Source organism: Typopeltis vanoorti, chromosome 8 (assembly GCF_054136105.1).
Source record: "Typopeltis vanoorti isolate ZY-2024b chromosome 8, IOZ_Tvanoo_1.0, whole genome shotgun sequence".
In the NCBI taxonomy this organism is placed as follows: domain Eukaryota; kingdom Metazoa; phylum Arthropoda; class Arachnida; order Uropygi; family Thelyphonidae; genus Typopeltis; species Typopeltis vanoorti.
Window position 1 is genome coordinate 76,849,468 of NC_143556.1, and position 11,427 is coordinate 76,860,894.

Consider the following 11,427-nt stretch of genomic DNA (forward strand, 5'->3'; position numbering starts at 1 on the left):
TGCACGCACTTTTTAGAGAAAAAAATGCACATTGAGACCAAACAAATTCCTCAAAGAAATACAATTTCATGAAAAATGTGTTTAAAACACGAAAAAAATAGTTTAACTTTACTCAGTATAGTTATAAATCAGTAGATGGCTTACGTTATAAGAATTCCCATCTCCCACAGAATTCTTGTATGTGGGTTAGGAAGCGGAGAAAATATCCAAAAGGCGTGTTTTAATAATCATATACGAAAACATTGAAGGTAGTAGCAATAGCTTTTACACAAATACCGCAAAATAACATGCACAATAGTGCTGCCATCTATGAACTACAAGCTCAGTTATTAGTGCTATTTCGTACATTCTGTTTTATTTTGTTTTTCTTTCTTCAAATTATCGCAAACGCACATTCAAACTGTAATACTTCAAATCATTATTGAGAAAAATGTGAATTTTTTTTTCACTTTCTAGAAATTGTGTTATCCGGAGATTATCTTATGACAACTTCTCTTGTACCATAATATACTTTTTTGGTAAAGATTTCCCCTAAAATTTTCATGGAATCGGACAAGATATTTCTATTCTGCCTCTGCAAAGTTTAACATTAGTAATAATGTGAGTCATTGAAGACTTCTTTCTTGGCATCAGATAAAATATTTCAATTATTAGCAATAATTAATTCATTATTAGAAAAATTTCCATCATCTAAATATAATCAACACATTACTTGAATTATTATTATTATTATTATTATTATTATTATCATTTTTTTTTTTTTGAGATGCGGGAAGTAGTTTTTTTACCTGTATTACCCCACATCTCAGAAAACCGTCCCACACTTCGCAGATTAAAATAATACGGTTTCAATTACGAGATGGCAGCAGTTGTCTGTCGATTCGTTAAAAAAGCATTGACATATATAGGCTCAGCTTTCAGTGATTAGTAAGATGAAATCGCCCTTATCCCTCTTCTGATTTCTGAGAGGCGCTAGGCCTTAAAAGAAGTCCGCCTACTCACTTTGAATAATTAACGGCATTACAGGAATTATTTATTTTAAAATTTTTTTCTAAGAAAAAGAAGGTGTGTATGAGTTAGCAAACGCATGAACTCTAAAATTACTCAATTCTTATTTTATTTTCAAGTAATGCGATGGCGCTAATTCTTTCTTGGATAATAACAATTAAGTAAACTTTAACCTTATCAATAAGTAAAGCCGTCTCTAAAAAATTCGGACGATCCCTAGGCCACTCAAGTGGGCGAAAGACTGTCCATCTCAGCGTTGGCTCCACCCAATGATGGCCTTCCACCCACCGAGCAGAACCGTTCATATTCCGAAGAAAAGCATTCACCGACAAATCCCATCACCGAAAACATTTTTCTCTGGAGACTCAAATTGCTCCCTTAAGGCAAAAACCTTAAGAGAGCGTACTCATATTAGCAATAGCCGAGCCTCGGTTAAACTTCATTGGCTACAGCATTGCCAGACCGGGTTCAACCCTCATTGAGGTCTCATCAGTGAGTAGGTAGACCCTCATGAGATGATTTTTAAGCTAACATAGCTCTCATAAATATTGCAATGTATTTCGTCACTAATATTTTCATTAACTTATTAGCTTACTGGACATGAATTATTAATTGTTGTGAGGGAAAAGCTATACACACTTCCTCATTTTTATGAAAAAAGTGTTGAAAGTCCTTATATCCTTATAAGGACTGGCTTAAAGGGGCGAAACAAGAATGCTTTTCATCTTCCTCGTTATCTGTAGAGGACAGTGTAGGGATAAGGTATTATTGAGCTATTAAAGCTCTGATCGTGGCAGAAGGATAACAGCAATAGCCAAGCCTCAGCTGGCTACAGCATTGCCATCCATTACCGACTATGTAAATAAAGGTGAAATCTCAAAAAATCGGACGATCTCTAGGCCACTCCATAGTGGGCGAAAGACCGTCCATATCTCAGCGTTGGTTCCACTCAGTGACGGGCTCCCCCCACCACCGAGTAGAACCGCTCAAATTCCGAAGAAAATAATTCACCGACAAAGCCCCTCAGCAGGCCGTGCCGGAGAACACTTTCCCCGGAGACTCAAAGTGCTCCCTTAAGGCAAAAACCTTAAGAGAGCGAACTCAAAAACTCATCACCCAGGATAACAGCAACAGCCGAACCTCAGTTAACTTCCTTGGTTCAGCATTGCCATTTGTTACCCTGGAAGTCCTAATAATAATAATAATAATTTGTGAGTTCAACGTATCTCATCATTGGCCTGTCGAGTAAGATAGGCTGAGATTCAGCAGACAGTAGGAGAGGAAATAAAGATAGAGTGCATAGTAGTAGAGTAGATGAATGAGGCCTCAGCTGACCTGTTTTAGCTATTGACCCACCCAGGGGTTCTTCTAAAAGGGTCGTTGATTTAATAAATCTAAAGATTTATTAAATAAATCTAAAGACTATGTGGAAGACAATCCTATAGAGGAATGAGTTTGCCGAGCAAACCCAGAACGGTATAACCAGGAAAAGAAGGGAAATGACCTGGCCCGGAAGACCCCACCCTGAAAAGGGCTTGGGACCACCTCGATGTTGGCCTTCGCAGTCCGGGTTTGTTCAGGTCAACCCCAACCTGGGGGACAGAAAACTTTCAACTGCGAAAGGACTAGACATACAGTGGGTTAAACGCTGATCGGGAAGGAAGATCGAGATAGCGTCAACACCTACAACTTGAAGGTGTTATAGGAGCAGACACAACCGGATTCCCTCCTGTATGATCTGGCAGATGGTTGGTGGGTCGCACCATCTCCTCAGGAACCGCTCTTCACCTTGCAAGTACCTTTCCTGCTCCAGGAAGCGGCGGAGGTAGGCTGAGAGACAGTTCCTAACACGGAGATAGATGCGATCCCCCTCGTTAAGAAGGTATTTTTTCCTGATTTTCCAAATGTGATGTTTAATCACATTTATTAGGAAAATCAGGTGTTTCTTGTTTTTGGTTACTGGGGGAGGAAACTGTAGCAAAACTACTTCGGCGAATGTGAGCGCTGGGATCGCAAGTTCCTCAGCCAGTCTGTGCCAAACACGCTGTACTGGCGGGCAGTGAAAGAAAAAGTGCCCTACGGTTTCTACCGCGCCGCAGACGTCGCAGAAGGGGTTGCACGGTCGCGAGCTATAGGCTGATTTTACCAATTTCACCGGGAGTCTGCCGTAGGCGATTCTCCAGGCTAAGTCCCGGTGAAATGGTTGCCCCCAGCTGTTTTTTATGTTGGTGAACAGCACCTCTTCGTTTGTGCCCAGATCGGGCTTTTCCCAGTCAAAGTGGTCAAAAATTTTCCAGTACAGCTTGTTTGGGCTGAGCTGAAGCACTCGAACTCCATCCGTTGCCATTTTTTTGAAAAGTTTGCATATTGTGTAGTACCACTCTGGCACCGTCTCCGCACATGGTCCGGCGTGGCCAGTGGTCCCGAAGTAGGGTAGGAAAAACCTAAGAAGTATTTCATCAGATTGCCGGAAGGGTGATTTGATGCCAGTGCTTTCCGTATGGTCTGAGCAGTGTTGGTTAGGTGGCAGTATTTGAGGATTGGCAGGGCGAATCCCCCTTGTGTGGGGGAAAGATGGAGAAAGGCCCTGCGCACCTCGTGCGTCCTGTTGTTCCAGGAAAAATCAATGACATGTTTGTGAATGGCGTTGTCTTGTGTGTCTGTGATGTTTGTGAGGTTAATGGTGTGCAGTAACATCGGTTTTAGGACTGTTTTGATAACTGTTGCTCTACCTTCGAATGATAGGTAGTTGGGACTGAAGGGTTTGAGTTTTTCGCGACACATTTCTATTAAGTGTTGTGTTTGCAACACTGGGGTCTCTAGGACGGGAATTCCTAGTATTGTTAATGGGCCGGTTGTGGGTTTCAGACCATACGGAAGACTGGCAGAGCCGAATTTCCCATAAATTTTGATTTTTGTTTTTTCGGAATTAGTGTGAAGACCACTGAGCATGCTGAACTCTCGCAGTATGCCGAAGAAGATGTAAATCGAGTCGGAATCCCGAAGGGTTCCGACGATGTCATCGGCATATACGATAGTTTTGCTCTGTTTGGAGCCTAAGGGCAGCGGTATTCCTCTTACTGCGCGCGTCTCATCAATTTTTTTTAGAAGAGGCTCTAGTACTAAAGAGAAAAGAAGGGGGTAGCCTTGCCGAACACCTCTGCGTATGGGAATGGGTTCTGAGAGAAACCCATTAATCGCAATGTGCGTTGTTGTTTTACCGTACATGCTTTTGATTGCTTCCCTTACGCAGGCCGCCACTCCGACTTTCTCTGTGATATAGTGTAGGAAGTTGTGCTTTGCACTATCGAACGCTTTTTCTAAGTCTATTGATACGAGTTCAAGTGGGAGTTCCTTGTTTGTCACAAGGCGGAGAAGGTCTCTTATCAGGAAGAGGTTGAGCTCCATCGATCTGCCCGGAACTCCGTATACTTGAGTGCTGGTTAGCACATTCCCAATGCCCATCTTCAGACGGTTGCAAATCACTCTTGCGAATAATTTGTAGTCTGTGTTGGTCAAGGAAATGGGCCTCCAGCTACCCATGCTATTTAGGTCTCTCCCTTTCTTGGGGATGAAAATTGTGTACCCACTAACGAAGTCAGCAGGTACGTCACCAGCGAATAGGAATCTATTGAATAATGAGACCAGGATGGCAAGATGAAGTTCCAGGCTGAGCGATAGAACTCATGTGCTGTTAACCACCGTAAATTGTACCTATCTTTTCTTATGTACAAATTTACTGTAATATCAAAAAAGGTGTATTAGTAAATTTTAACTTATTTAATTAAACAATTTTTATATTAATGATTTTTAAGAAATTAATTAAAACATTACATTTTAAAAATAGTTTGTTAAGTATTTTAATATTACTTGGTAGTCTACAAAATTTATTAAATGTATTTCGACTCTAAATATAATTATTCAATAGCTTGCCAAAAACAGGAATAACGGAAGTGACAATTTTTTGATGAATGCAAGTGTTTCCATTTATGCACAGAAAGTAAAAATAAATTGTTAATTTACTTAATGTTAATTGTTAATTATAATGTTTTCAGATAATCCTCTATTCAGCGACAGCTAATGAGAGACTTTTGCTAACTAATTGAATTTCATCAAACGAGTGATTATTATTGGGAATGACCAACTACATCCAAGAACCTTAAAGTCATTAAAGGACAGATTGAAGAAAGAAATGCATCAGAATTTTGTTAATGCAACTCGGGTTCTCCCAAGTTCTCATTCATATTAGGCTGTTTTGTACTATTGTTATAAAACACTATAATTCTGTTAATATCTCATCTATAGGTTTGGTAATAATGCTGTTCTAAGTGGAAAAAAAACCCTGCGAACTTTTTGTGAGACTTACAGTTCGGCTTTAATTCAAAATCACTTTTATCTTTCTATGAAATTTCCTCTCTCCTCATACAAGATGGAATCCCAGACTTGAGGAAACTTTAAATAAATAGCTTTTCAACTGAAAGTGAGTTAACCAGTCCTGGAAACCTCTTGGAAATTCAGCTTTTCTATTCCAAAAACAGATAAAGAAAACATACGCAATTAACAGACATAACCTATTAGTTTCATATTTGTAGATATATTTTCGTAACATCCAAAACCAAGCTAAGATGGAAATGGAAATTTGATTTCTTCAACCAAAGACAAGAAATCTAAAGACTTGAGTTCGAAACTCAGTCATCGTTAGCGACTGAGATATGGAGGATTCATTTCTACTCGCTTCCTTTTAATTAATAAATTAAAACGATTTTCTTTCTTTTATTTCTTCTTCCTTTCACAGTATAAGGCATACTGGCCGGTTCCTGCCTCGTACTACTTCTTAAAGGGTCTTCCTCTATTTCTTTTGATTCTGATTTATATTTTGGTATTCTTTGTAATGTATTGAGAGACATTCTACCCCTTTCCACACGTTGAATCCATTTGTTTCTAGAATTATCTATTGTTTGAAAGGTTAATTCTTATAAAATTTCTTTTTTTTTTAAAATCTAGTTTAGTTTATCCTGCTGTTCTTATTTTTAGAAATTTCGAAGAATAACATCCTGATGATGTTATCCTTCGTTAGTGTATTTTTTCATCGCTCATATCTCCTTTCCATATATTATAACGGGTTTAGCTAAACCACTGAATATTCATAATCTTATATATGCAGTATTAATACAATGAGTTATGGTATTTGATTGCTGTTCCAGTGCTTCATAATACAAATGCAAAATATTGCGAAAAAAAAAAAAAAAAAACTTAACCTACCAACTATAATGATAATAATAATAATAATAATAATAATAATAATAATAATAATAATAATAATAATAATAATAATAATAATAATAATAATAATAATAATAATAATCTACTACAGCCTTACAATCTTTCGTGGGTGGAAGTCACATAAAAAATGAAGGATGTGGTGTAACGATTTGTTCATAAAAGAGATTTACTACAATGCACTTAACTGTCAGATGCAATCGATTTGCAGACCATCATTCCTGTTCAACATTTAGCTGTTCGGAGTTATTTTTCAACATGCAACATTAGTCTATAAACATTTTAGAAAATACACTTTTTTTGTAATAGGCGACGATAAAGTTCTGGATGTTACAGCCTTTCAATCATGACATATCTCTTTGGCTTATCTCTTTGACATATATCTTTGAGAATAGTAATAAGACAGGAGTTATTGTTATTTGCAAATATTGTTTTAGTTTGTGAACATCATAGAAAATCCAAATCGATGGAAAATCTTGAAATGCCTTTACTTTTTATTTTATTATTTTTTTAGTAAGATGCAACAAAGTACCAAACAGCTTTCTAAACATAGCATCTCTCCTACTATCTGTACTCATGTCAGAGAACCAAGAATATTGTGCCTTTTTCACAGTTTCAAAATATATCCCATCTAGAGACGTTTATCTCAGATAACATCAGTATAGCGCGATAAATGTTTGTTACGCGTCACAATAAATTGTGGTGAGAGCAGTTCAAATAAGGATGGCCTGTTATCCACGATGCGAAAACACCGTTGCTAAATGACCTTACGTTTATCACGAGATTCGTTAATGACACATCATTCTCAAATGTGCACATTATAACAGAATGGTAGCACGGTTTTGTGGGTGTGACTAGGCGCATTCTATTGACAGGAAGGTTGAAAAGCTCGTAGAATGATAAATCATCTTCTCGTTCAGTTGAGAGGCTGTGTTGGTGAAAATTATTGGTGTGAATATATATATATATATGTATGTATGTATGTGTGTGTGTGTGCTAAAGATACCAAGTAATTTTATAAACTTGGTTTTAATCCTTTTTCCCAAGTAAGTAAACAGACAAGTACAGACAATGACAGGCTTACTCCGTCACTGAGAAGAACTTTTCAGCATTGGCAGGCTCACCCCAACACTAAGCAGAGTCATACTCAGCGGTGACCCCACTCAGAGACAGGCAAAAACCTACCCCCAAGCACAGCTTCTCAGAACCCCACCCAGACCGGTTTCGACCTTTATTGAGGTCTCGTCAGTGGGAGCTATACCCAGAGATGCCAAGGTTGAAGTAATGCAGAGCTTATAAATTTTACCTAAACAAGTTGCCACAAGGTGCTTTGACCTTAATAAATAAAAATATCAGGACGAGAGAAAGATGTAGAAAGTTTTTTACCTTGGGTATACTATATGTTAAAGATACTTTAATGTTTAAACTAGATCTCCGCAAGGGGATGTGCTTTACATTAAGGGAGATACTAAGGGAAAGTGATCAGATCTTACTCCACCTTTACCACGAATTGCCTCAGACCTGAACTATGTTTCAGGCGCAAACTTGACTTGTCTGTTTGCTTACTTGGGAAAAAGGATTAAAACCAAGTTTATAAAATTACTTGGTATTTTTAACGTATAGTATACCCAAAGTAAAAACTTTCTATATATATATATAGAAATATATACATATATATATATATATATATATATATATATATATATATATATATATATATATATATATATATATATATATATATATATATATATATATATATATAAAGTTAATGCTCGCTAAATTAAAAAAAAAAGGTATAAGCTATATTAGAGAATAAAACCATCAAAGTTAATAAAAATCAATTGCTTAAATTTTTATTTAATGTCTAAACGTTTGATTGGGCTACTTTGTTTTACAAAAAAATTAAGTAAAGATGTTTGAATAGTGCTCGACTTTTTTATCTTGTTTTTTACCTTGAGTATACTATATGTTAAAGATATGCCAGCAATTTGCGACTGCAGGCAATCGCTTTATCAGGATTTCAACGGACTTCGAAGCTTCGTTCCATATCAGGATCAGCATCAGACAATATTTTCTTAGCATGCTCAATGTGATTAAAAACTAGCTCAAGTTCTATTACAGTTAATTTTTTAGTCGTAGCATTCTCTTCTTGTTCCCACTCCTTATCTTCTTCATATGCAGTTGATGAAGGAGATCAAGCTCGCTTAAATGTTCTGAATGGGAATCGAGCAAGTTTTTCACATCTTCATTATCCAGTTCATTAAATCCAAATTCTTTTCCAATTGTGCTGATTTCTTCAATAATGTTAGATCTTGGATTTTGTGAAGGATAAACTAACATACGATTTCAGTTCAACGTCACCTTCTGCATTGTCTCCTAATAAAAGCATAAGACGAGCTTTCGTAATTTGTATCCTGGTTGAGATGCTTCAGTTTTAGCTAGGAAAGTTTTTGTTGGCATACGCTTCCAAAAGAGGCCAATTTCGTCGACGTTGAATATTTGACGATCGTCATAATCACCCTCCTGAATTATCCTTTGCAATTCTTCAGAAACCTTGGCCGCAGAATCTTTATCAGCACAAGCAGATTCCCCAGTTATTCTTACGTTATGCAATCCAGTTCGATTTTTAAAACGGTCAAATCATCCCAAACTCTCAGTAAAGCTCTCACACTCCTCTTGAAATTTGGCCTCTTTCACAATCCAAAGTGATAGAAAACGCTCCTTCTCGATCATTAAATGGCTTCTATTTCGGATGATCTGCATGCTTAAAGAAGCAGTAGCAACTGTAGACTCGCTGTAGCTTTGAGTTAAGTGTCGAGTGTCGCCTGCCACCGCCTGCAGCACTGCTACTGCCAACTGGCTACCACATTGTCAAGTGCCACCGCTCGCTGCAGAATGGCGTCAAAAATTTCGCGTAACGTCAAAAACTCGCGTTAACTGATTAATCATTCGCTTAAAGCGGGAGATAGTATCATTTCACTGATTATCGCGCATATAATTCGCGTTAAGTGAGGTGTCATGTACTGTATATCGGCATTACTTGTGCATGATGGATATTGTATCGCATGACTTATTTGATCTTTTCGAGTGTTCGTGTAAGACGGGGGGGGAGGTGGTTAGGCAACAAGAAGTCAGAGAAGTTAGCATGTTTGTTTTGCATGTGCAAAATACAGTACATCTGTTCATCTTACACAGATTCGATGTTTCACTCAGAAATTCCGTTATAGAGAAAATCGAATTGCTGAGTATGAATTCATCATTTTTGATGTTTTTTTTTTCCTGATCATTCAGCACTTTAAATTCAGTGACTGTACACATAGTACTTTTAGATAGTACACAAAGTCCAATTACGTTCCATTTCTCCTTCAGGAAAGTTGGAAACAAGAAACGAAATAACAATAATAATCTCTAAAAAAACTGAAAATAATTCTCCAGAACTAAAAAAAAATATATAAACACGTTAGCACCAACATACCGAGGAAAATTAATTTTGTTTTGACCTTCAGCAAAATAAAAAAAAAAAAGAAATTTCAGAAAACGATATTCGAAATCTCTATTGCTGCAATATGATAAAAGAAGTAAGCTGATCGTTGGTTAGCTTACTACGGAAAACGTAGTACTTTTACATAGTACACAAAGTACAGTTACGTTTTTTATTTATTTTTTATTATTTTTATTTTTTTTATTTTTTTTTATTAAAGTGGTAAATTATCGAATTCATGTAATTCAGAATGTATGTGCGCGCGTATGTCATACAGCAACCGAAGTATTTGTTGCATGCTATTTGATTATCTTTTGACGTTTTCTTACGAGATATTTTAAGGGGAAAAAGTTAAAACCCTCTATATACTGTTTGTGTTACATCATGCCCAGATTTCTGTTTTTTTTTTTTTTTTTTTTTTTTTTTTTTTTTTTGCCATGGCGATCAAAAGTACAAAGCTGCAGCTAAAGGGGTTTAGAATGTATAGTGCGCTAAGACGGTTCATAAAAAACATTGTAGATCGAAAATTTTGCATTTATCCCGCTAAACTCTTACTCAAACTGAGGTAAGGTCAAGGAAAATACGAGAAGATTAGTTGGCGAAGCAATAGGCTAAAAGCTAGGGACCGGCGTGCGAAGTGCTCAGGGTGCAAGTTCTTCGGTCTTTTATAAATAATATTCAGAACCCATGAAGGTGGGAAGGTGTGTTCCTGAATGTGCTTCATTCATATGCAATTTATTATTATTATTGTTTTACTATATTCTGGCTATGTTAAAAAAAGTATTTCAGAGCTGTGAAAATCAAATTGCACTGATGAGGGTACATGTTTTCGACAAAATCAGATTGAGTGTATTCAGCACTGATTTTTTGTAGTAAGCTAACCAAAGGTCAGCTTACTTCTTTTATCATATTGCACCAATGGAGATTTTGAATATCGTTTTCTACGAAATTTCTTTAATTTTTTATTTTGCTGAGGGTCACAACAAAAGTAGCTTTCCTCGGTGTGTTGGTGTTAGCGTGTTTATGATTTTTTTTTTTTTTAGTTGTGGAGAAATATTTTCCGTTTTCTTAGAGATTATTATTATCATTTGTTTCTTGTTTCCAGTTATCTTGAAGAAGAAATGGAAATATACTTATTACTAACATTAGTATTCTCTGAATGGTTTAAAAATCCATTTATGCTATTTACCTACAGGATATTCCTATTTAAATTGATCCCTGCCAGTGCGGTGTAAAACTTATTCATTTTATTATCAATCATTTATCGAAAAATAGTTTTTCAATCAGAAGAAATAATCACGTATTTTAAACGTAGTGCTCATTCATTACCTTTATGCTGTGTGTGTGCGTGCGTGCGTTTAATAAATTAATTACAAAAAGCAAAAATAATTGTTTTAAAAAAATGAGGTTTTGATTACGTGCATACAAAGCTGCTTATAATAGTTAATTTGAATCAGCTCACGATAGATTTGAATAATCAACTCGTATTGTATATCGAAAGAAAAATATTATTTTTTTTATTTCATTTCTATTTATTACAAATGGATGGTAAAAACATTCTACCAAATGATGAATAATACATTTTATTTAGTAAAAGATCGCACTAACATTTTACAAATCTTGTGGTTATATCCGTCTATCTGTCCACTGGACAT

General features: G+C 36.3%; 1 pseudogene; it reads right to left on the bottom strand.

Moving 5' to 3' along the window:
- Positions 1–1,362: 1,362 nt before the first annotated feature.
- Positions 1,363–1,477, bottom strand: LOC150104135 (U4 spliceosomal RNA; annotated as a pseudogene).
- Between the last annotated feature and the right edge of the window lie 9,950 nt (positions 1,478–11,427).